Source organism: Cetorhinus maximus, chromosome 23 (assembly GCF_964194155.1).
Source record: "Cetorhinus maximus chromosome 23, sCetMax3.hap1.1, whole genome shotgun sequence".
Lineage (NCBI taxonomy): Eukaryota > Metazoa > Chordata > Chondrichthyes > Lamniformes > Cetorhinidae > Cetorhinus > Cetorhinus maximus.
The window spans coordinates 16,043,937-16,069,595 of record NC_135901.1 but is presented as its reverse complement, the minus strand read 5'-3'; the positions used below and the strand labels follow the sequence as shown (position 1 = coordinate 16,069,595).

Genomic DNA, 25,659 nt, shown 5'->3' with positions numbered 1-25,659 from the left:
GTGCCGTTCCCAGAACTATCCACAGTCCTCCAGGTGTGATCTAACCAGAGCTTTGTGTAGCTGCAGCAAACCTTTCCCTCTTTTCTATAACAGTCCCTGTAACAGGTTGTACAGCAAGAGGAATTAGATTGTAATAGGCGACTGAGAAAAACGAGGACATGCTTGATCTGACTCAATCTCTTTGGAAAGTTCGGTATGAAATCAGCTGCATAAATACATTTATGGTTCAAAAACTATATCGGAATCTAAAGTCCAACTCTTGATGTCATTGGGTCTGGGAAACTTTGTTAATGATCACACAGTGCGCATGGGCACTGCAGAAACTCCTGCACCTCTTCCAATATTGTTCCATATCTTTCAAAAGCTCCATGAAATCTCTGTTAACCTCCTTTGCTCGAAAGGGAACAATCGCGGTCTCTATAATCTCTCCACACAACTGAATTTCCTCATCTATGGACATGATGCAAGGTGGAAAATTGCAATGAGATTTTAGAAAATATTGCCAGCTGGCAGTTGGGAAGATGGAAAAGGAACCAAAGCAGAAAACCCAGTCTCCAGCTTTGCGAATCTTTCGAAAATCTTTGGGGACCGGGATCAGAGGAGAATGAAGTGTGAACTGTCCGACTGACCGTTCAAGGTACCATTCCCTTCTATCAGGTACTGGACCAATGACTCTGATGTATCATTGAAATTAACTGATCCGAAACATTGAAAGGATTCTCCTCACTACAGCAATTTAAACCGAATATTGGTTTCGGGACAATCAGAATACTTGCTGACAGACAAGACACCAAAAAGCTCGAAGGGAGACTGTAGGAGAGCTGGTTCCGGGTGACGTGGATGTGTCTGCAGTGGGTGGGATCAGGCTGTTTCCATGTATCCAAATCAATGCCTCACCCTTTATTTTGGAAAAGTAAAACTCGTAGAGAACAATGATCATTCTGATAGCGGCATCTGAAGCTTTAAGTACACATCTTGCGAGTTTTTCTGTGGCGCAATTGGTCAGCGTGTCCGGCTGTTAACCGGAAGGTTGGTGATTCGAGACCACCCGGGGACGAAGCTTTCACTGTTTGTCAGCCCATCACATTCATCACCCCACAGTTCTGGGTAATCAAGGTGCATATTGGCTTCAAGAAATTAGTCCACAATCGAGGCTCGTGCTTCTGTTATTCAGTGATCCCAGACAAAGAGGCGCTTTCTTATGAATATTTCAAATGTAAAGAGAAAAGGATCAGACCTGCCATGCACCTATATCTAACCCATTGAAAAGATATGAAGTTATGAGATTCAAACAAACCCATCAGTGATTCTCTCTTCCTCGGCTCCACAGTGAGTGGGACAGGGAAAAGCGGAGAAGCAGCAATATTCCGGCCCCACACTCTCCAATCACCCGCTGCCAGCAGAAAGCAGCGACAGCAGCTTCAATCAGCGGGTTACTGTCCATCCCTGGGATGCAAGATACTCCAACACGGGCTAAACCTCCCTATACACCGAGCACAGGCTCAGGAAAACACAGGTAGCTTATATCCCGGTCACTAAACCTCCGAGCAGCATTTACAGAATACCCGAGTGAGGGAGTCACAAATAAACAACAACTTTCTAAAACGAAAACAAAAATAGCTGGAAAAACTCAGCAGGTCTGACAGCATCTGTGGAGAGGAACACAGTTAACGTTTTAAGTCCGAATGACACTTCATCAGAACTTTCTAAAAAAAACAACTTTCTAATCCTTTTCACTGTGAAATTCCGTCTTTTTATTTAGAAACTGGCTGTTGTGAATCTGAAAATGAGCACCATGGGATTTGTGTCACTGACTGACTTTTTTTCCATTGTTTGTCTGTCAGGTTTGCAACTCAATTTGTGTTGGAGATGGAAGCGAATCTGATTTCAGAATGAGGTCACAAAGCAGGAAAATATTAAACCCAGGAACACAGCCTGAGGAAAATGGATCACAATGTTTGGAAGGAGGTGCAGCTAAGAAATGGAAGCTGTGAATGATGTTATTGATTGATGGGAAAGCATTGGACCCTTCGGCTTCTGGTTGTCAATTCCTTTCTCTACCATTGCATTCAGACAGTTATCTCGCTGTGATGTTTTCCCTTCCCACACTCGGAGCAGGTGAATGGCCTCTCCCCGGTGTGAACTTGCTGGTGTTTTCAGCAGGGTAGATGTACGAGTGAATCCCTTCCCACACATTGAGCAGGTGAATGGCCCCTCCCCAGTGTGAACTTGCTGGTGTTTTCAGCAGGGTGGATGTACGAGTGAATCCCTTCCCACACATTGAGCAGGTGAATGGCCTCTCCCCGGTCTGACTGCATTGGTGAATTTCCAGCTCAGATGGGTAGCTCAATCCTTCCTCACATTCCCCACATTTCCACACATTCTACCCAGTGTAACTGCACTTGTATTTCAACAGGCCAGATGATCCCCTGAATCCTCATCCACACACAGAACACGTATACAGTTTCTCCCCACTGTGAACGGTGCCTTTTCCTTCCATGTTCAATGTCCGATGATAAATTAGGCAACTCCATCAGATCCCCTGGTATGACGTTCGTTTCAGTTTCCTGATTGTAAATCCTCCCCTTCTAATACGCTATGAAACTGATTTAAAACAGAAAAGATGAAGTGGTAGAGAGCCCACAAAAACACAAGGGCAGGTTGTGAAATTGAACTGAAAATTTGTGAATTTGTAGGACCAACACTAGGGAAAAATGACATTGAAAGTTGCTGGATTGCCCTAACAGATCAATTGGTTCACTAATGTTCATCAGAGAAGGGAACCTGCCACCCAGTCTGGGCCTACACAAGACTCTGGCCTCTACGGTAGGAGAGAGGGAGAGATAAAGATAGAGATAGTGAGAGAGATAAAGATAAAGATAGTGTGAGAGAGAGAGACACACACAGAGAGAGAGAGAGAGAGAATGAGATGGTGAAATGCAGAGAGAGAGGGAGAGAGAGATGAGATGGTGAAATGCAGAGAGAGGGAGAGAGTGAGCGAGACCCAGCATCCATAGCCTTTTGGGGAGATTGGTCCTGATTTCCACGTTTCTCTGAACACACTGTTCATGATTTCACTCCATATTCTATAGGCTTGATTCTGCCTCCTTGTTCTGGATTCCCCAGCAGAGCAAATATTTTCCCTGTATCTACCCTCACAAGCACAGTGATCATTTTAAAAACCAGCATCATATCACCACTGAAATTTCAATATTCAATGAAATACAGACCAATTTTCTGCAGCCTGCTCACCTTGTAGTGCAGAAGCATTGACCTTCATGACCTGGAGGAGCTTTCTCCCAATTGTTCAGAATGGCAACAACTTTTCCATCAAGCTGCATCACACTTTGAGTCACAACATGTTAATGATGAGCAGCAGCAGAGAAAGAAAGAAATGGAAGCAAATGATGCGCTCCAGTTCCCAATACTTCATGGATGTCCTGCCCCATGAGTCCAAAGATCTGCAGGTCAAGAATCAGTCTGTTCAGTCACAAGAAGACCCACAACAGAAACTCACCACCTGAAGTAGATGTCATCCTTGAATCGGAAGACTGCTGACGAAGTATTAAACAATGTCCAAATAAATAACACAGGCACCAGGGCACTGAGAGAATACATGCAGCTGAACAGGTCGTTTAACTGAATTCTGACCACAGAAAGCTCACTCCAGTGAAAGCAGGCTGAACAAGAAGATAAGGCAGAAACAGAAGCAAATATGATAGACCAAGAGTAAACATAATGCAAACTGAATTAAAATGAACATTGGAGCAGCTTGGTCAGATTCACAATAAATAAGCAATAATAAACAGAGACGTTTCATTGTAGGATAATGAAAATACTGGGCAAAGATAGGAATAGTTTGATTCTGAGGGGATGAGGAGAGGCTTGATAGAGGATAGAGAAAGGTGTGATTTCTGCAGCTACTGTAGTTCTGCACTCTCACATGAAGGAGGTGGTTAGATGATGTAAGTGCCACAATTAAGCTGCAAAGTAAAATCAATACGTCATTTAAACAATTAAGTGGATTTAGAAAAGAGACCCTGTCAGTTCAATGGAGCTTGAGGGATTTAGGGTTATTAATAAAAAAAGAACATTGCCGCCTCTGAGTCAGAAACCCCTCTGCAGGCAGTCCTGGTGATTGGAGACGGCTCTCCAGCTCATTCTGGGTTGATATCAGGCAGGATAGGTCCATCCGGTGGGTCTGGCTGTCCACTCCCATTGGGTGAGTTGTGAGAGCTCAACAAACTCTTCCGGTTGAAGCCGGACCAGCAAATCGGCTGGAATTGAATAATTCCAGATAAGGAAGGAGCTTTGAACAGCCTGTGAATTCTTCCATGAATCACACTGTTCTCCAAGGGATGAGTTCAAAGAGAAACAATCGCTACACTCTGTCATTTCCTGAAATAATCCCTGCTGTCTGTCCTGAATAAATCCATTTCACGATCAAATGTAGAACCATAGAACCATAGAACACTACAGCACAGAAAACAGGCCATTCGGCCCTTCTAGTCTGTGCCGAAATATTTTTTTTTTTTTTTTGTAAAAATATACTTTATTCATAAAATATCTTCAATCACATTCCAAACCATTTCAAACACAACATTACAAGGGTACAATCCAGGTTAAACTTTTACAAAATGTATCACCAGGTGCATCAGTACAAACAGTATTACAATCATTTACAGCCTTTCATTTTGATCTGTACAGCCCGAGGGGCTCTAAACAGTTCCCAGTCTCTCGGTGCGCTGTGGTAGAAAGGTCTTAGACAGCGACCCTTCCCCATTGCGCCTTTGCGGCAGCTGCCCCAAGCTTTAGTGCGTTCCTCAGCACGTAGTCCTGGACTTTGGATTGTGCCAGTCCGCAACAATCGGTCGGGGACAACTCTTTGTGCTGGAAGACCAACAAGTTTCGGGCAGACCAAAGCGCGTCTTTCACCGAGTTGATGATCCTCCAGCTGCAGTCGATGTTTGTCTCGGTGTGTGTCCCTGGGAACAGCCCGTAGAGCACAGAGTCCTGTGTCACCGAACTGCTCGGGATGAACCTCGACAGCAACCACTGCATCTCTCTCCAGACTTTCTTTGCAAAGGCACAATCCACAAGGAGGTGAACAACGGTCTCTTCCCCACCACAGCCACCTCGAGGGCAACGTGCAGAGGGGGTGAGCCTCCTGGCGTGTAGGAAGGATCTGACGGGGAGGGCCTTTCTCACCACCAGCCAAGCTACGTCTTGGTGCTTGTTGGAAAGTTCTGGCGCTGAGGCATTCTGCCAAATGACTTTGACAGTCTGCTCGGGGAACCATCCCACAGGGTCCACCCTCTCCTTTTCCCTCAGGGCCTCTAGGACGTTACGTGCTGACCACTGCCTGATGGACTTGTGGTCAAAGGTGTTTTTCTGCATAAATTTTCCCACCAGGGACAGGTGGTACGGCACGGTCCAACTACTTGGAGCGTTCCGCGGCAGCGTGGCCAGACCCATCCTTCGCAACACCGGGGACAGGTAGAACCTCAGCACGTAGTGACACTTGGTGTTTGCGTACTGAGGGTCTACGCACCGCTTGATGCAGCCACACACAAAGGTGGCCATCAGTATGAGGGCGATGTTGGGCACGTTTTTTCCCCCTTTATCTAGAGGCTTGTACATCGCGTCCCTGCGGACACGATCCATTTTCGACCTCCAGATAAAGCGGAAGATGGCTCGAGTGATCGCCATCGCGCAGGAGTCTGGAATGGGCCAGACCTGCGCCACGTACAACAACAGCGAGAGTACCTCACACCTGATGACCAGGTTCTTACCCGCAATGGAGAGGGAGCGTCGCTCCCACATGCCCAGTTTCCTTTTCACCATAGCCACTCGCTCCTTCCAGTTTCTAACGCATGCCCCGGTCCCTCCGAACCATATCCCCAGCACCTTCAGGCCGGCCTTTTGGCTAAGATCAAGTGTTGCAGGGGCGACACCATGGTCCTGCCAAGGCAAGGTCGGGATGGAAGGGCTATAACCAATCGCAATCCAAATCCATACCGAGGGTTACCTATCACCGTCCGAGTCACGGTGAACCACAGCGAGGGAGGATCACCTATGGATCGGGGCTTCTTCACCAGGAGGATCCTGTTGAAGGCGTGCGGCTTCGAAGCTCCGGAGATCTTCACCCTGCATGACTCCCGCAAAGGCGGTTATTTTGACGTGACGTTCAAGCGGGTGGCAGACTGCGTCCGGCTCCTGAGGGTGTTCGAGGAGAAGAGAGACCTGCCGGAGATGAAGATCCTGACGGCGGAGCCGCACTTTTCTCTGCCGTTGCAACGGGAACGTGTGGTGATGGTGCATGTGTACAACCCCTTCGTCCCTGTCGCCGACGTGGTCACCTTCCTCACCAGGTACTTCGATAAGGTGGGGAGCGGCACCGAGATTCGAGACGACTTGGGGATCTGGACAGGCAAACGCCTGTTTAAGGTCACGCTAAAGACTGATGGTAAGGGAGCCATTTTCCACCCTCCTTCCAGTTTCGCTATCGGGGGAAACCGTGGCTACCTGGTCTACGCTGGGCAACCCAAGCATTGTCGCTCATGCGGCAAGGCTGGTCATGTGGCGGCCAACTGCAGCGCCTCCCTCTGCAAGATCTGCAAACAGGAAGGGCACCAGACAAAAGACTGCAAACAGGCCAAGTGCTGCAACCTGTGTGGCGAGGCAGGTCACCTCTACAGGACCTGCCCCAAATGCTGCCGTACTTACGCACAGGCAGCCAAAGCCGACCAGGGGGAAGCAGAAGAAATGTTTCGTGTCACTCCAACCACCAAGGCCCCCAGGGAGCTTAACGGGACAAAGGAGGACACAGAGAGAGACAAGGTGGAGAAAGAGATCGAGGCAACAGAGAGCCAATCAGCAGCACTACCCCCTGTACCTCCCAGTCCTCAGGACAGCGAATCAAAGGAGGAGGAGGCAGCAGTGGAAAAGCAGCAGGGGGAGTGGCGGACGGTGAAGAACAAGAAAAGTAAGAGGGAGCGAAGAAGAAGCAAAGGCATTTCCCAGAGAAGCGGCAAGAGGCGTCTCCCATCCGACACGGATGACAAGGGCAGCAGCTCTTCGGATGATGAAGTGCCAGGGCGGCACCGACAGAAGAGGCGGCAAAGCTCCAGGGCGTTGGAGGACGAGACACCCGAGCTCCAGAAAATTGGAGACAACAAGGAGACCAGCGCACCCCAACTTTGCCTGCAACCTGAGGAGGCCAGTGCACCACAGCCCCTGGAATCTGGGAGCAGTGAGGCAATCATCGCACCCCAGCTCCAGGAAGCCGGGAACAGCAACACCCCAGAGGGGGTGAGTTTTGGAGAAGCTTCTCCAGCAAAGGTCATCTCAAAACCCACTCTCTACGTGAACCTCCAGATGCCACCGGAGCAGAACACGGCCAAGGAGATCTACCTCAGCCCATCCAAAGTGAAGGAATTTGAGCTCACTACGGGTATGAAGGAGCAGACTAAAGGTCTGGGACTCTCAGAGACAGTGGGTTTGGTAGGAGAATAAATGCTTTAAAATGGGTTTAAAGATTGTATCCATAAATGTGCGTAGCATTAAATCTACTACGCGATGTGTTGCGACCTTGGACTACCTAGCCAAGGTCAAAGCTGACCTGTTGTTTCTGCAGGAGTGTGCGATACCGCACCTCAGCTCCTACAGGCAATGGTCACGATGGTGGTCCCATGGGCCATCGATCTGGTCGGGCGGAAACGACTCTCGTTCCTCCGGCCTGGGTATTCTGCTGCGGGGAGGCAACTTCACCGTCTCCGAGGTCAAGGAGGTGGTGGGCGGGCGACTCCTCGTAGCAGACGTAATGTACAAGAACGCTCCACTCCGGTTAATTAACGTGTATGGCCCGGCACAAGGGGCTGAGCGGCTGGAGGTTTTTCAGCAGCTCCCACTGCTGCTGGCGACCTCCAGGCCGGTCATTCTGGGCGGGGACTTCAACTGCATCATTGATGCGGCTGGACGATCCGGCAGGGCCGGCAGCAGATTGGACGCTACGTCCAGATCCCTGATGGAAACAGTTAAGGATGCCAAGCTGCACGACATCTTCAGCAACCCTGCAGACGGAGCGCAGCGTAGATACACCTGGTCGCGGCCAGACGGGTCCATTCGTTCCAGGATAGACTTCCTGTTTGTGTCCCGTGCATTCACAGTCAGATCCACCGAGGTCAAGCCGGTGTTCTTCTCTGACCACTGCCTCCTTCTGGCGGACTGCCACTTGGAGAAGGACCTGAGGGTGGGCAGGGGGGCATGGAAGCTAAATGTGCAACTGCTGACCCCAGAGAACATTGAGGAGCTCAAGAGGGATTACAAAGGTTGGAGAACCGTGAAACCCCTCTTTGAGTCCCTGACACACTGGTGGGAAGCGATCAAGGGAAGCATCAAGAGGTTTTTCATCCTCAAAGGCACCCAGAAAGCTAGAAATGAACAGAGGGAAATGTCCCGACTCCAGAAAAACATGCAGAACCTGCTCCGGCTGCAGTCGATGGGGGTCGATGTCAAGGAGGAGCTCCAAGAGGTGAAGGGCCAGCAAGCCTCGCACTTTGCCTCGGAGGCCTCCAAGATCATCTTCCGTTCCAGAGTCCGCTCCGTGGAGCAGGATGAGACGTGCTCACGTTTCTTCTTCCAAAAGGTACACAGAGAGCGCTCTGTGATCAGCAGCCTGAAGGAAGAAGACGGCTCAGTAAAGTCATCACGGTCCGACATTCTGAGGATCAGCAAATCCTTTTATGCCGGATTGTATGACGTGAAGCCCACGGACAGCACGGCCTCCCAGTCCTTCCTGTCCTCTATCACGGAGGTCTTAGACCACAGTACGCGGGAGAGCCTGGACAAACCGCTAACTCCTGATGAACTGACTAAGGCCCTCGAGTCCTTCGAGAAGAGTAAAACCCCCGGAAGCGACGGCTTGCCGGCGGAGTTGTATTCGGCTCTGTGGGACTTGATCGGCCCAGACCTGCTAGGAGTGTACGAGAGTATGCTCCTGGCCGGTAGTATGTCAGAATCCATGAGGAAAGGCATCATCACCCTCATCTACAAGCACAAGGGGGAAAGGGAGGAAATTAGAAATTGGCGACCCATTTCACTGTTGAATGTGGACTATAAGATTCTGTCCAAGGTCATCGCCAACCGGGTCAAATCCGCTCTGGAATTGGTGATTCACCCTGACCAGACCTGCTCTGTGCCAGGCAGGAAGATCTCTGACAGCCTGGCGCTGCTCAGGGATACGATTGCCTATGTACAGGACAGGGGTGTGGATACCTGCCTCATCAGCTTGGATCAGGAGAAGGCCTTTGACAGAATATCGCACACCTACATGGGGGATGTGCTCTCCAAAATGGGGTTTGGGGAGGGAATTCGAAATTGGATCCAACTGCTCTACACTAACATCAGTAGCGCAGTCTCAATCAATGGGTGGGAAACAGATAGCTTTCCGATTAAATCTGGAGTCAGGCAGGGCTGTCCTCTCTCGCCTGTCCTTTTCGTGTGTTGCATAGAACCCTTTGCCGAGTCCATCAGGAAGGATCCGGGCATAAGAGGAGTGACGATCCCAGGCAGTGGAGGCACTCAGGTAAAAGCCTCCCTGTACATGGACGACGTCGCCGTCTTCTGCTCGGATCCGCTGTCGGTGCGCAGACTGATGCACATCTGCGACCAGTTCGAACTGGCCTCGGGAGCCAAGGTAAATCGTGGGAAGAGCGAGGCCATGTTCTTTGGGAACTGGGCTGACCGATCCTTTGTCCCCTTCACTGTCTGTGCCGAAATATTATTCCGCTAGTCCCATTGACTATGAAGAAATGTTTGCTCCTCGCTCACAGGATTTCATCTGTTTAAAGCCACAAACAGAAAGGTCCAGCTTTCTCCTGGAGTTTGACAAATCAGCTTTCAAAATGATGCAGAGTTTCAGCTAATGAGGGAGATCCGGGCACAGCCCCGCCCCTGATTGGTTGGCGGATCAGCCGCTCCGGCGCTGTCCTCCAGTCCCGCCCCCTTTTCCTATTGGCCTGGAACTGCCGTCAATCATACATTGTAATCTGACCATACGCAGGCCCAGGCGACAGACGGTAAGAGAACTCGAGCGAGCGGGTTTAAAAGGGAGGTTTTTACAAAGACCGAGTATGGATCCAGAAACCAAAATAAAACCGGCAACATTTTCCACCTAAGACGCGACTAGAAACCATGAACATTATGCCCGACTCTCCGGTTTCTCCTGTTTCGCTCGGGTCTGACTCTGGGGAAGAGGCCAGCGAGGCCATTGCGCACGCGCAGTGTCAGCCCGTTCAGAAAGCGTCTGTAAATGGAGGGTAAATGATAACGGTTAGGGAGCGTCTCTAAAAATAATAATTGTCAGGAAATGTCTGCATATGAAGGAAAAATTATGACTGAGCATGGAGTGCTTAAAAAGTAAAGGAACATGCTGATGAACAGGGAATGTCTATAAAGAATCGTTGAGACATCGAACAAAAATAAAAATACCTGGAAAAACTCAGCAGGTCTGGCAGCATCTGCGGAGAGGAACACAGTTAACGGTTCGAGTCCGTGTGACTCTTCAATAGAACTAAGTAAAAATAGAAGAGAGGTGAAATATAAGTTGGTTTAAGGGGGGTGGGACAAGTAGAGCTGGATAGAGGGCCAGTGATAGGTGGAGATAGCCAAAAGATGTCATAGACAAAATGACAAAGAGGTGTTGAAGGTGGTCATATTACCTAAGGAATGTGCTAATTAAGGGTGGAAAGCAGGACGAGCAAGGTACAGATAGTCCTTGTGGGGGTGGGGTGGGGTGAAGGAATCGAAAAAGGCTAAAAGGTAGAGATAAAACAATGGATGGAAATACATTTAAAAATAATGGAAATAGGTGGGAAAAGAAAAATCGTTGAGTCATTGAATTGCACAGCACTGTTACCTGTGGAGAAGATGATGTTTGACCTTGAACCGTTGCAGTCCATGTGGCGAAGGTGCTCCCACAATGCTGTGAGATAAGGAGTTACAGGATTTTCACTCATTCATGATAAAGGAATGGTGACATATGTCCAAATCAACAACAATGTGTGTTTATATAGTGCTTTCCATGTTTCACAGGAGTCTTATAAAGCAACATTTGACACTGAGCCCACATACAGAGATGTTAGGGCAGATGACCAAAAGTTTGGTCAGAAAGGTGGATTTTAAAAATTATCTTGGCGGGTTTGATGCTGGAGGAGGTTACAAAGAGAGGGAGGGGTGAGATCATGGAGGGACTTGCAAACAGGAATGAGAATTTTAAAATTTAGGTGCTTCTTAACCTGGAGCCTTCGTAGATCAGCAACCATAGGGGTGATGGGCGAACAAGACTTGGTGGAGTAAGCACATGGGCAGCAGAGTTTTGGATGACCTTAAGATTACAGGAGGTTGAATGTGGGAAGTTGGCCAGGAGAGCGTTAGGATAGTTAAGTCTAGAGGCAACGAAGGATTGGATGATGGTTTCAGCAGCGGATGAGCTGAGACTAGGTTGGAATCGGGTGATGTTACTGAATTGGAAATAGGCAGTCTTGGTGATGATGTGGTTGGAGGCTCAGTCTGGGACGAAAAATAACACTGATGTTGTGAACAGTCTGGTTCAGCCGCAGAATAGTTGCTCAGGAGAGGGATGAGTCAGTGGCTACGGGGTGGAGCAGGGACTGAAGGCAACGGTTTCAATCTTCCCAGTATTTATATGAAATGTATTTCTATTCATCCAGTACAGGATGTCAGACAAGTCAGGATGGTGTGTGAGTTGGAGAGGAACTTGGAGGTGATGTTGTGCACTTACACCTGCTAACTTGGTCCTTCTAGGTGATGGAGATTGAGGGTTTGGGAAATTCTGCCAAAGTTCTGGTCAATCTGTAAACAGATAAGATGTCTCTCCTTCACATCATGACCCCCTGCCTCTCCCATGCCTCTGTCTCTGTGTCTCTCTCGCTCTCTGTGCCTCTCTCGCTCTGTCTCTATCGGTCTGTCTCTCTCTCTCTTTCTGTGTCCCTCCGCACATTATGTCTAGTATCTTGTTAGACCCAGACTGGGTATCCGGTTCCCTTCCCTAAAGGACATTAGTGAACCAGTTGGGTTTTTACAACAACCTAGCAGCTTCAGTTCAATTTCACAACTTGCTTTTATGATTTTTTTCGGTTCTCTTTCATTTACAGTCAGGAAACACAAACCCAACACTGCGTCAATATTTGACGGAGTCGCTCAATTTACTGTAATCTGACCCTCATCAGATTTTAAGCATGAAAGGTAAAAGCACCGTTCACAGTGGAGAGGAACTGTACACATGTTCTGCGTGTGGATAAGGCTTCAGCTGATCATCTGGCCTGTTGAAACATAAAAGCAGTCACAACAGGAAAAAGCTGTGGAAATGTAGGGATTGTGGGAAGGTATTCGCTCATTCATCCACCCTGCTGATACACCAGCGAGTTCACACTGGGGAGAGACCATTCACCAGCTCCGAGTGTGGGAAGGGATTTACTCAGTCATCTGCCCTGCTGATACACCAGCGAGTTCACACTGGGGAGAGACCGTTCACCTGCTCCAAGTGTGGGAAGAGATTCACTCAGTCATCCCACCTATTTACGCACCAGCGGGCTCACATTGATGAGAAACCTTTTAGATGCCCAGACTGCAGGAAGTGCTACAAAAGTTCTGGGGAACTGATGTCCCATCAACATGTTCACACTGATGAGAGACCATTCAGATGCTCTCACTGTGGGAGTGGGTTCAGGCGATCATCTGAACTCACTGTACACCAGCGAATTCACACTGGGTAGAGACTGTTCACCTGTTCCATTTGTGGAAAGGGATTCACCCAGTAATCCCATCGGCTGATACACCAGCGAGTGCACACTGGGGAGAGACCTTTTAAATGCCCAGATTGCGACAAGTGCTATAAAAGCTCCGGAGAACTGATGTCCCATCAACGTGACCACACCGACGAGAGACCGTTCAGGTGCCCTGACTGTGGGAGGGGGTTCAAAACATCATCTAACCTCACTGTACACCAGCTAATTCACGCCGGGGAAAGGCCATTCACCTGCTCTAAATGTGGGAAGGGATTCACTCGGTCATCCCACCTACTGACACACCTGCGAGTTCACACTGGGGAGAGACCATTCACCTGCTCCGAGTGTGGGAAAGGATTTGCTGAATTAGCCAACCTGCTGAAACACCAGCGCACTCACACTGGGGAGAGACCATTCACCTGCTCTGAGTGTGGGAGGGGATTCACTCAGTAATCATACTTGCTGAGACACCAGCGAGTTCACAGTGGGGAGAGACCATTCACCTGCTCTGAGTGTGGGAGGGGATTCACTCAGTAATCATACTTGCTGAGACACCAGCGAGTTCACACTGGGGAGAGACCATTCACCTGCTCTGAGTGTGGGAAGGGATTCACTCAATCATCCCACCTGCTGATACACCAGCGAGTTCACGAGTAGCTGCTGTGATTTTGTTTTGCTGTTAACCTCCAGGACTGAACCATGTTTTTTGGGAGCTTTTATATTCTTCAAAGGAAGATGGTTGTGATTGTTGGAGATCAATCATCTCAATCCCAGGACATAGCTGCAGGATTTCCTCAGGTGAGTGTCCAATGCCAAACCATCTTCAGCCGCTTCAGCAATGACCTTCCCTCTATCGTAAGATCAGAAGTGAGAATGTTCGCTGATGATTGCACAATGTTCAGCATCATTTTCAACTTCTCAGATACTGAAGCAGTCCATGTCTAAATGCAGTAAGAGCTAGACAACATTGATGCTTGGGCTGCTAAGTAAGAGGTTACTTTTGCACCACACAAATGCCAGGCAATGACCATCTCCAACAAGGGAGAATCTAACCAACGACCCATGACATTCAATAGCATTGCCATCGCTGAATCCCCCACTTTCAACATCCAGGGGATTATCAGTGACCAGAAACTGGGCTGGACCAGCCACATATATAGCGTGATGAGAAGGGCAGGTCAAGACTGGGAATTCTGCAGCGCGTTTCTCACTTCCAAACTCCCCAAAGCCTTTCCACCATCTGCAAGAGTGTGACGGAATATTCTCCACTTCCCTGGATGGGTGCAGCTCCAACAACACTCAAGAAGTTCCACAAGATCCAGCACAGAGCAGCTCGCTTGATTGCTGCCCCATCCACCATCTTGAACACTCAGTCCCTCCTCAACCAACTCACAGTGGCATCATCTACAAGATGCACTGCAGACACTCACAAAGGCTCCTTCAACAGCACCTTCCAAGCCCACGGCCTCTACCACCTAGAAGGACGAGGGCAGCAGACACATGGGAACATGATCCCCTTCAAGTCACTCACCATCCTGACTTGGAAATATATCGCTGTTCCGTCACTGTCACCGGGTCAAAATCCTGGAACTTTCTCCCTTACAGCACTGTGGGTGTACCTATGCCACATGGACTGCAGCAGTTCAAGAAGGCAGCTCACCGCCACCTTCTCAAGGGCAACTAAGGATGGGCAATAAATGCTGACCCAGTCAGCGACGCCCACGTCCAATGAAAGAAGAAAAAAATCTTCTTGTTCTTGTTCTTCCCATTTTACTTGTGGTCACCACAATGCTGCTTGATCACCTTCCCCATCTCCTCCTGCCACTCACGCACTCCTCTTCCAATCCCACTGCATTTCCCTCTCTGATCACCACATCTTTCCATCTTGTCTTAGACCTTCCTCTTCTCCTTCTTCCTGACAGTCCCATGTCCATCACTCACCTCACCACAATTCCTCTCTCTCTCCACAGTGGATGACCAGACTATTTCAATCTCTTCTCAGCTACTTTCTTTGATGTTTCCACCATCTCCACTGACCCCCTGATGTACTGGTTTCTGATCTTGCCCTTTCTTGTCACTCCACACGTCCATCTCAGCCTCTGTGTCTAATTGTATCCAGTCATTGTTCCTCTCTTCTTGATGTTGTCCAAGTTTCTGCTCTATATAACAAGGCCGGTCTCACAGCTGTCCTGTAGATTCTTACTTTTCAATTTCAGTGACAATTTTCTATCACATCACACTACACCGCACTTCTTCCAATTACTCCAACCAGAGCTAATCCGCTTCTTAATTTCCATACTTCCATCTTCTGCCACCTCTGACCCCAGGTACTTGAAGCTACTCACATTCTGCATGTCTTTGGCCATAATCTTTACACCTTCACTCTGATTCTCTTCCCAAGGCTCAAACTGACAGCCCATGGATTGGATCTTTGGTTCACTAATCTCCTTTAGGGAAGGAAATCTCCTTCCTTACCCAGTCTGGCCTACATGTGACTCCAGCCCCGCAGCGATGTGGTTGACTTTTAACAGCCCTTTGCAGCGGCCTAGCAAGTCAGTCAGTTCAAAGGCAATTAGGGATGGGCAACATAATGGCCTTGCCAGCGGCTCCCACATCCCATGAAAGAATAAAAACTAAATAATCTTCATACCCGTATCTTCCAGTGCTCTTGTCCAGTTCTGCAGATACTGATATGAACCTATAGATTAGGAACAGGAGTAAGCCACTCAGCCCCTCAAGCCTGTACCGCCATTCAATAAGATCATGGCTGCTCTGATTGTAACCACAACCCAACATCCCTGCCTACCCTGTTAACTTTTCACTCCCTTGCTTACCAAGAATCTATCTAGCTCCGTCTTAAAAATATTCAAAGACTCCGCTTCTTCCACTGCCATTTGAGGAAGAGACTTCCAAAGACTCACTCCCTTCTGAGAGAAAAAAATTCTCCTCATCTCTGTCTTAAATGAGCGACCCCTTATTTTTAAACTGTGACCCCCTAGTTCTAGATTCTCCCACAATAGGAAACATCCCCTCCACATCCACCCTGTCAAGACTCCTCAGGAACCTCTATGTTTCAATAAAGTCGCCTCTTACTCTTCTAAACTCTAGTGGATACAAGCCTAGTCTGCCCAATCTTTCCTTACAAGACAACCTGCTCATTCCGGGTGTTCGTCCAGTAAACTTTTTATGAACTGCTTCTAATGCATTTACATCCTTCCTTAAAAAAGGAGACCAGTCCTATACACAGTACTCCAGATGTGGTATCACCAGTGCCCTGTATAACTGGACCATAACCTCCCTACTTTTGTATGTAATTCCCCAGGCAATAAACGATAACATTCTATTCGCTTCCCTAATTGCTGGCTGTTCCTGCTTATTAACCTTATGTGATTCATGCACAAGGATGCCCAGATTCCTCTGCATCTGTGCAATCTCTCACCATTTAGATAACATGCTGATTTTTTACTCTTCCTGCCAAAAGGGACAATTTCATATTTTCCCACATTATACTCCTTTTGCCAGATTGTTGCCCACCAACTTAACCTGTCTATATCTCTTCGTAGCCTCCTGATGTCCCCTTCACAGCTTACTTTCCTACCTGCTCAGTCATATTCTCATCAGACCCACCACATTGTTCAATGTCATCTGCGAATATCATTGACCATGGCATTTCCTGTCACACTTGCTGAGTTAGAACATCCGTGACCAGCAGGCAGAGGAAGGGGTTCAGTGTCGATCCTTGATGCAATTCAACTTTGACTTTGAAACTCTCTCTCTGCCCCATACTGCTTCTGACTCTCGCCTGGCACTCCTTGGACATGTCCTGTCATACATACTTCTCAGGGACTCCATGAATTCTAACATGAATGAATCTCCAGACTTCCTCACTGGGCACCCTGTCATAAGCCTTCTCTAGATCAGTGAAACCAATCTTCATGTTGCATTGACCTCCCCAATATTTCTCCATTACTTGTCTCAAAACAAAAATAGCATTGGGATCTGTTCTACTGATGTTAACAAACTCTAGCCCAGTTATACCTGTTAATATTCTGGACAAAAGTCAAGTAAATCAGCTTTGTGTTGAACAGATGCTGTGACGAGTCATTTTAATATCCCTAACACAAGTTTGTTCCTTTTGAAGTGCTCTCCCTCTCCCCTGTCTCCTCCATCCTCACCTCCAACAACAGAGGAGCATATCAACTTTTTTGTCTCTAAGATTGAGACAATCCGATCAGCGGTCTCTGCTGCTTCCCTCCATTCCATTAGTCCACCGGGCTAAACTTCCTGTAAAGACCTGACCAGCCCGAGCCCTGAACTCACATCGTTCTTTAGCTTCTTTCCCATCTCCCCTTATCATCTCACAAGCTTATCTTGTTCATGATGGAGAGGATATGTCATCGGGAGCTCAGCCGTCAGCTCAGGGTCAGTTTGGAAACTGAAGTTGCAATGGGTCTGGTTCAGTCTCAGACTGTGGCAGGGAGGAGGATGGAGCTGGCGATGAGGGTAACTGAGTTTATGATGGTGGGTTTTTATGGACCTGATTATTAATGAACCTCCTGGGCTGCAGCTCTACAGACCTGTGCATTAATCAACCTCTGCCGTGTGGGATTATGTAACAGAAATAGGCCATTAAGTCCAACCTCGATCTGTTGATAAAAATTTCTGTTCACCAATTGGTCTTTCAAAAACACTGTTACAATCCATAATTTTCCATGTGCCACATCAATGACGACAGGATCCCAGTGTGATTACTCAGCACCAGGTTGTACTCTGAGCGTGTGCAGTACAAGTGATAGATGTGGAACATGCTGATCAGGAGCTGGTAGGAGATGACATTGAATTACAGAGAATATCGAACTAGGAACAGACCATTTGATTTAACTCATTTATTTTCATGGTAATCTTCAATGAATCTCCTTCCATTCCACCTCCCTCAGCCTTTCAGCTTTTCTTTCTCACCTCCTTTCTCTCATGTACTCATCTAGTTTTCTTTTGAAAGCATCTAAGTTATTTCACTCAACCACTCCCTGTGGTAGTCAATTTCACATTCTAACCACACTCTGAGTAAAGACATTTCTCCTTATTTTCCTGTTGGACTTATGAGGAACTATCTTGTACATATGGTCCTGGTTTTTGATTCTCCCCTACGTGGAAACATTGGCTCCACTTCTACACCGTACACCCATTCATAGTTTAAAGAAACCTCTGGCAGGTCATCTCTAAGTCTTCGCTTTTCTCAAGAACAGAGCCCTGTCCTGTTAATTTTTTTCCAAATAACTGTAATTGCTTGGTTATGATATTATCCTTGAAAATCCTTTTTGCACAAGTTCCAATGCTTCTTTGACTTTTTTATTGTATAGAGATCAGAACTGTCAACAGGGTCCATAACAAATTGAACATTATTTCTGAATTATGTTTTTCATTATTCATCTGTTTCCAGAGATTGCATTTCTCTTCTCCCCATTCATTTTCTTCTTCTCTAAGGTCTAGGTAATGTTTGTATTTTTGCTCCCCAAGTATATCATTGCATATTATACCAACATATGGACAAGGAGCAGGAGTCGGCCACTCAGCCCCTCGTTGTTAAAGTTCATTTGTCTCTGAACTGCCCGTCTGCAGGTGTTCTAATGTCTTCTTGTATTATGTTGCATTCTTCCTCAGTCTAAGAAATGCTGTTTGGTATCAGCTACAAATATTTTCAATGTTCCCAAGTCCTGCGAGTAGGAGTCAGGGTGGATCAGGGAGGAGGGGCTTCCTCCCTGGTGACAGACCCAGATCACCCGGGCAAGGGGTCGCCGCCATCTTGGAAGAGGAAGGCGGGTTTCCTCAGAGAACGCGGCTCATGGGCAGTCATCTTGGTGAGGGAAACGGCAGTGGGCGGGGTTTTGGAGACCCACTGGTCTGTGCAGCATTGCAAGATGGAATTCACTCCCCCAGAGAGCAGTGAAGGCTGGGTCATTGCACATTTTCGAGGCTGAGTTGGTTGCGCTGATTTTTGATCACAAGACAGTCATGGGTTATGGGTGCGAGGAGAAAAGTGGAGTGAAGACCAGAATTAGATCAGCCATGGTCTTATTGAGCAGGCTCGATGGGCTGAATGGCCTCTGCCGCTCTTATTTATTACGATCTTATGAAGGCTGCTTCAGCGAGCTGAGTGCATGTATGGTCATTTTGTTGGGGAACAGAGGGTGGGTGAAACTTTAGCATCCCAATGACCAGGAGAGGAGATGATTAAGGAGGGCCAGTATGTGGGACAGGGAGTTAAACCTTCGGGGAAACAAGAGAGGAAAAAAGGCTGCATAGAAACTAGAATTGTCTGCTCTGAATTACTGTTCTTTAGTGACAGTGGTCACTTTTGTAAACTCCTTTTACAAGGTATCAGAAAAGGAGGATTTGCAAATGAAAAGCTCAAACCAAACATCGCATCAAGATCTGACAGTCACTTGTTTCATCAGGACCTGAATATTACCCGCCTTTAAATGTAGAAGGAGAAATGTTTGTCTGTTCTGTTTGTGGGAAAACATTTCAAGCATCAGGGTTACTGGAAAAGCACTGAGACACACACACCCGAGTGAGAGTGTTCCAGTGAACTGACTGTGGAAAGAGTCTTAACCAGTTAAACAACCTGTAAAACATTAGCCCGTTCACAGTGGAGAGAAACCACACACACATTCTGTATGTGGATGAGGCTTCAACTGATCATCCAATCTGGAGAGACACAAAGACACCTGCACTATGGAGAAACCGTGGAAATGTGGGGACTGTGGGAAGGGTTTCAGTTACCCTTCTGAGCTGGAAATTCATCGACGCACTCACACTGGGGAGAGACCATTTACCTGCTCCACTTGTGGGAAAGGATTCACTCAGTCGTCCAGCCTGCTGACACATCAGTATGTTCACGCTGATCAGAGACCTTTTGAATGTTCTGACTGTGAGAAGAAATTTAAAAGCAAGAAGTATCTGCTGAGACACCAACACATTCACAGTGAGGAGATCTAACCTGCAGAAACACCAGCGAGTTCACACTAATGAAAGACCCTTTAAATGCCCAGACTGTGGAAAGTGCTTTAAAAGTTCTGGGGAAGTGACATGCCATCAACGTGTTCACACTGACTAGAGACCGTTCAGGTGCTCTCACTGTGGGAGTGGGTTCAGGCGATCATCTGAACTCACTGTACACCAGCGAATTCACACTGGGGAGAGACCATTCACCTGCTCCATGTGTGGGAAGGGATTCACTCAGTCTTACAACCTGCTGAAACACCAGTGTATTCACTCTGCTCTGAAACCTTTTAAATGTTCTGACTGTGAGGAAAGCTTTAAAAGCAGCAATGATCTGCTGAGACACCAACAAATTCACACCGGGCAGAGACCGTTCACCTGCTCCAAGTTTGGGAAGGGATTCACGGATCTACAACATCTGCTGAGACACCAGCGAGTTCACAAATGTCTGCAGGAGTTGGATTCTGCAGTTTTCTCTGCTGTTAATCACATCCAGGACTGAACGTATATGTTAATCCTGATGTGTGTAAGAAATATGTCCCAGCCGCTCTCTTCCATAGTTCAGAGCTCCTGGAAATGGAACAGAAGGCTCCTTTACAACTGTGTTTAGGGTCAAGAAGAACAACAGTGAATGCTGGAAACTGTAAGATTTTAGTCCGGGAATCAGAGATTACCCAAAAAGGGAGTTGAAGTCATAAGTGATTTTTCAGCATTTTATTAAGAGGTAACAGTTTAGATATGATAGATCATAGGAAAGGCACACAACCCATCACAGCTGAAAATGGTTTACTGATCCTGATTTCCGTGCCTGGATGTGACAGTCTCCTTGGAATAGTTTACTGGCCCTGGATCAGGGGAATGCTGATCTCCGTGGCTGGAGTTGACAGTCTCCTCAGAATGGTTTACTGGTCCTGGATCAGGGGGACGCTGATCTCCGTGGCTGGAGGTGACAGTCTCCTCAGAATGGTTTACTGGTCCCAGATCAAGAGGAAGCTGAGCTCCCTGGCTGGAGGTGGAATCTCCTCAGAATGGTTTACTGCTCCTGGATAGTGGACAGGCTTTGGGGAGTCCGGAGGTGAGTTACTTGTCACACAATTCCTAGCCTCTGACCTGCTCTTGTAGCCACAGTGTTTATATGGCTGGTCCAGTTCAGTTTCTGGTCAATGGTAACCCCCAGGATGTTGATCATTGGGGATTCAGTGATGGTAATGCCTTTGAACATCAAGGGGCGATGATTAGAATCTCTTTTGTTGGAGATGGTCATTGCCTGACACTTGTGTGGCGTGAATGTTACTTGCCACTTGTCAGCCCAAGCCCAGATTGCCTAGGTCTTGCTGCATTTGGACATGGACTGCTTCAGTATCTGAGGAGTCACAAATGGTTCTGAACACTGTGCAATCATCAGTGAACACCCGCACTTCTGACCTTATGATAGAAAAAAGGTCATTGATGAAGCAGCTGAAGATGGTTGGGCCTAGGACACTACCCTGAGGAACTCCTGCAGTGATGTCCTGGAGCTGAGATGACTTGACCAGCAACAACCACAACTATCTTCCTTTGTGCTAGGTATGACTCCAACCAGCAGAGGGTTTTCTCCCTGATTCCCATTGACTCCAGTTTTGCTAGGGCTCCTTGATGCCACACTCTTGTCAAATGCTGCCTTGATGTCAAGGGCAGTCACTCTCACCGCACCTCGGGAGTTCAGCTCTTTTGTCCATGTTTGAACCAAGGCTGTAATGAGTTCAGGAGTTGAGTGGCCCTGGCAGAACCCAAACTGGGCATCAGTGAGCAGGTTATTGCTAAGCAAATGCCACTCGATAGCACTGTTGATGATCCCTTCCACTATTTTACTGATGATGGAGAGTAGACTGATGGGGTGGTAATTGGCCAGTTTTGGTTTGTCCTGCTTTTCGTGTACAGGACATAGATAGGCAATTTTCCACATATCCAGGATGCCAGTGTTGTAGCTGTACTGGAATATGTTGGCTAGGGGTACGGCAAGTTCTGGAGTATGTCTTCAGTATTATTGCCGGAATATTGTCAGGGCCCATAGTCTTTGTAGCATCCAGTGTGCCTTCAGCCATTTTTTGATATTATTTGGAGTGAATCGAATTGGCTGAAGACTGGCATCTGTGATGCTGGGGAACTCCGGAGTTAAAAATGGAGTTAAAAATAAATAGTTTAGAATCTGTATTAAAATAACACACTGGGGAGTTCACAAGGTCCTTTTAACTGCTGGGACAATTATACAACAGACATTTGTTCTTGGGATAAAAGAGGAACTGCAGTGTGTTTGCAAGAATTCCCTGTTTTATTGATGTGTGTGTGTGTGTTAGACACCAGGAATTTGTTGTGGTCTTCCTCAGTATTAATTGTACCTCCCAATTTGGTAATCAATTAATTCATAAATAAATCAGTTCACTATTTCCTCATGTTATTGTTCAGTCTGCCACTGAATTAAAGATTTAATGAACTGTGCAACAAAGTTTTGTTAATTGGGAATTCTTATCTGTGATTTACTGTAATTCTGGTCCCAAGTCTTAAAATTGGAGTTCTGATTTCTGAGTCCAAGTCATTTCTGTAAATTATGAATAACAGTGGCCCCAGCATTGATCCCTGTGGAACACCATTTCCCACCTTTTACCAGTCTGAGTAGCTACTCTTATCCCCTTCTCTCTGTTTTCTGTTTTATAACCAGCTTGTTATCCATAACAGTTTGTACAATCTACCAGGTGACCAAGATCAGCCTGTGTGGAGTGAAGGACCAGGCAGCAGAATAGATGGAAAGATGGTTACAAAACAGAAATCAGAGGATCAGATTTATAGGGAGTTTATAGCCGTCTTTGCATCCATTCTGTTATGTGGCCTGACCTTCAACCAGACCATAAATATAAGGGGAATTAGCATCATCTGTAATGCCAAGAGGAAAATAGAGGCTGCAATTACCCAACGGTCTTGTGTTTCGTGTACTATCTCCCCGTGGAACTGATTACCCAGGATGGCAATAGACCTCTCACTGTTATTGTTTTGTTATTGCTTCTGTCTCAGATGATGTTAAAAATGGATTTAAGGTTCAGAGAAAGGGGTGGAATTGGATGGTCAGTCCCTTCAGCGTAATATTTATTTGAATTTCTGGAACATTGTGGCCCTTAACCCCAGTATTAGTTGGGTTGATTGGTGTGAGGCAAAATGTTGTCCACCTGATCGGACAGGAGATGTCCCCATTTATGTCTGTGGGTATGTATATGAGTGTGTGTGTGTGTTTCTGTGTCTGTTTGTGAGTGCAGTGTAAAACCTGACATCTACACAACCAGATAAAGGCAAAATACTGCAGATTCTGGAAATCTGAAACAAAAACAAAAAATGCTGGAAAACGCAGCAAGTCTGACAGCATCTGTGGAGAGAAAGACAGAGTTGACAGCATCTGTGGAGAGGAAGACAGAGTTAACGTTTCGGGTCCATATGACTTGTTCAGAGCTAAAGAAAAGTAAAAATGTGGTTAAATTTATACTGTTTAAGGGGGCGGAGCAGGTGAAGCTGGATAGAAGGCCAGCGATAGGTGGAGGCAAAGGAGATATTGCCAAAGATGAAATCTCCCCTGCACCCTCTCAAGGACCCTCACATCCTTCATAATGTGTGGTGACCACTGGTTTGCACAGACCCAAATGTTCTGTGTTCATGTCTGTGATGTCATCACACATCCACAATTGCGCGGTGACATCACCCCGCTCCCCGGGTATTTCCTCAACTGGGAGATTTTTCTCTGACTCCAGTGCTTCTGATATCTTTCCAGCTGCTGGCTCCAGCAGGAGATTTTAAAATTGAAAACTGAAATTGTTTCAGATGTGAGTATTTTTGAGCATTCATCTACAATTTGGATCTTTCAGTTCTATGCTATGTTACCTGTGAGAGGTTCCATGGCTCTGGTTCTGGTGTGGCTCCTTTACTGTGGATCTGAATCCATGTCCCTCGATTGCTCTGTTTCACCTCTGCCCTCCCTGATCACCTCTGCCATTGTCTGACTTCCTCTGTCTCTAATAATGGGTGTATTTTAACTCTGGTTAGTATTTTGCTGTTACTTCTGCCCACTGTGTTTAAATGAGGTTTAAATGTGGACTGCTGCCCGTCCCCTGACCATTATGCTGCTGGCTTTCCAGCTTTATCTTCCCACAGTATCTTTCATAGTCGGGAATTGCTTTTCCTGTGCTATAATCCATTTCTCTTCTGCTTCTGAGCCTATATTGACCATCAAACTCTGTACCATTTTTATTCCCCATAATTCATTCTGTACATCCTGAAATGTTCACTCTGTTTCTCTCCCGACAGATACTGCCTGACCTGCTCAGTATTTCCAGCATTTTCTTATTTTATTTCAGATTTCCAGCAGCTGCAATATTTTGCTATTATTTTATTTCAAGCGTCACTCAAAGAACCAAGTCTAGATACACAGTCGGACCGATTAAGAGCCGGTTTGTAGAAGTGTGGCCATGGCAGAACTTCCTTCACTACAGGTCTTTTTAATAGAATATCAGTGTGATAACAATAAAACAGAAGGCCTTTTAGCCCATTGTGTCCACGCTTGCTCTCTGCAAGAGCAAATCAGTTAGTCTCACTCCCCTGCCCTTTCCTCGTAGTCCAGCAATTGTAATTTTCTCTTCGGGTGATTTATCCAATTTCCTTTTGAAAGCCTTTGCTGCATCAGTTTGAGCTGCAGTGGAGATGACGGAGAAGCTGCTGAGTTTATCCTGGAGGACTTTGGAACCCAGTCGGACCCAGCAATTCCAATGTGAAATTGTCAAAAGGAGATAGATTCTAGGAGAGATCAGGTTGTTAAAAGGACACTGTGCAATGTAACAGCATATTGTTTTGGGAACAAGTATCTCTAGAGATGCTTTCAATCTACTTTACATATGCTTGGGATTTGGGCATCAATAACAAGAGCAGCAGCAGATATTACCAATCACCAGTTACCTGTGGGGAAGATGATGTTTGACCTTCTGGAACTGCTGCAGTCTGGGTGGTGACAGTGCTCCCACAATGCTGTTAGCTAAGGAGTTACAGGATTTTCACCCAGCGATGATGAAGGAACAGCGATATATGTCCAAATCAACAACAACCATGTGTATTTATAGAGTGCATTTCATGTAATAGAATGTTCCAAGGCATTTCACAGAAACGTTTCAAAGCAACATTTGACACCGAGACATATTGGGAAATATTGGGGAACGTGACCAAAAGTTTGGCTAAATAGGTAGAAGGATGTTAAAGGAGGAAAGCAAGATCGAGAGGCAGAGAGGTTTAGAGAGGAAATTCCACAGCTTATGGCCTTGGAAGCTGAAGGTGTGGGAACAGTTAAAATCAGGAATGCTCAGGAGGTCAGAATTAGATGAGTGCAGATGGTTCAGAGGGTTGTGAGGCAGGAGATTTGAATGACCTCAAGATTACAGGGAGGTTGAATGTGGGAGGCCAGACCGGATTGTGTTAGGATGGTTAAGTCTTGAGGTAACAAAGGAAGAGCCACCTAAAGTCAAGGAAGAGCTTCATGAACAGTGTTGTTCCATTACAATCAACCCCATCTGAAGCCCGCATCGCCTTGTGGAAAGACCGGCTCGGCAGTCTCGAACAACCCCCAGCGATGGAAATTCTACCAGATAAAAGCCTTCCCCCAGGAGCTAACTGCAACTGGGCAACCTGGAAGTGCCTTAACAAACTTAGGACTGGTGTAGGTCGTTCAAAGGTATCACTAAGCAAATGAGGATATACAACCAGCCCGACAACTTGTGAATGTGGAACTGAGCCACAGACCTTGCAACATCTCCTGCAATGCCTATTGCTAGAGAAACCCTGT

General features: G+C 46.9%; 1 protein-coding gene and 1 pseudogene across 1 annotated transcript in view; one reads left to right on the top strand and one right to left on the bottom strand.

The window, feature by feature from the left end:
* Window positions 1-25,659, bottom strand: part of LOC144697848 (uncharacterized) — a 682,240-nt gene that overhangs the window by 648,020 nt on the left and 8,561 nt on the right. The window lies entirely within an intron of this gene.
* On the top strand, window positions 10,195-13,466 carry LOC144698397 (uncharacterized; annotated as a pseudogene).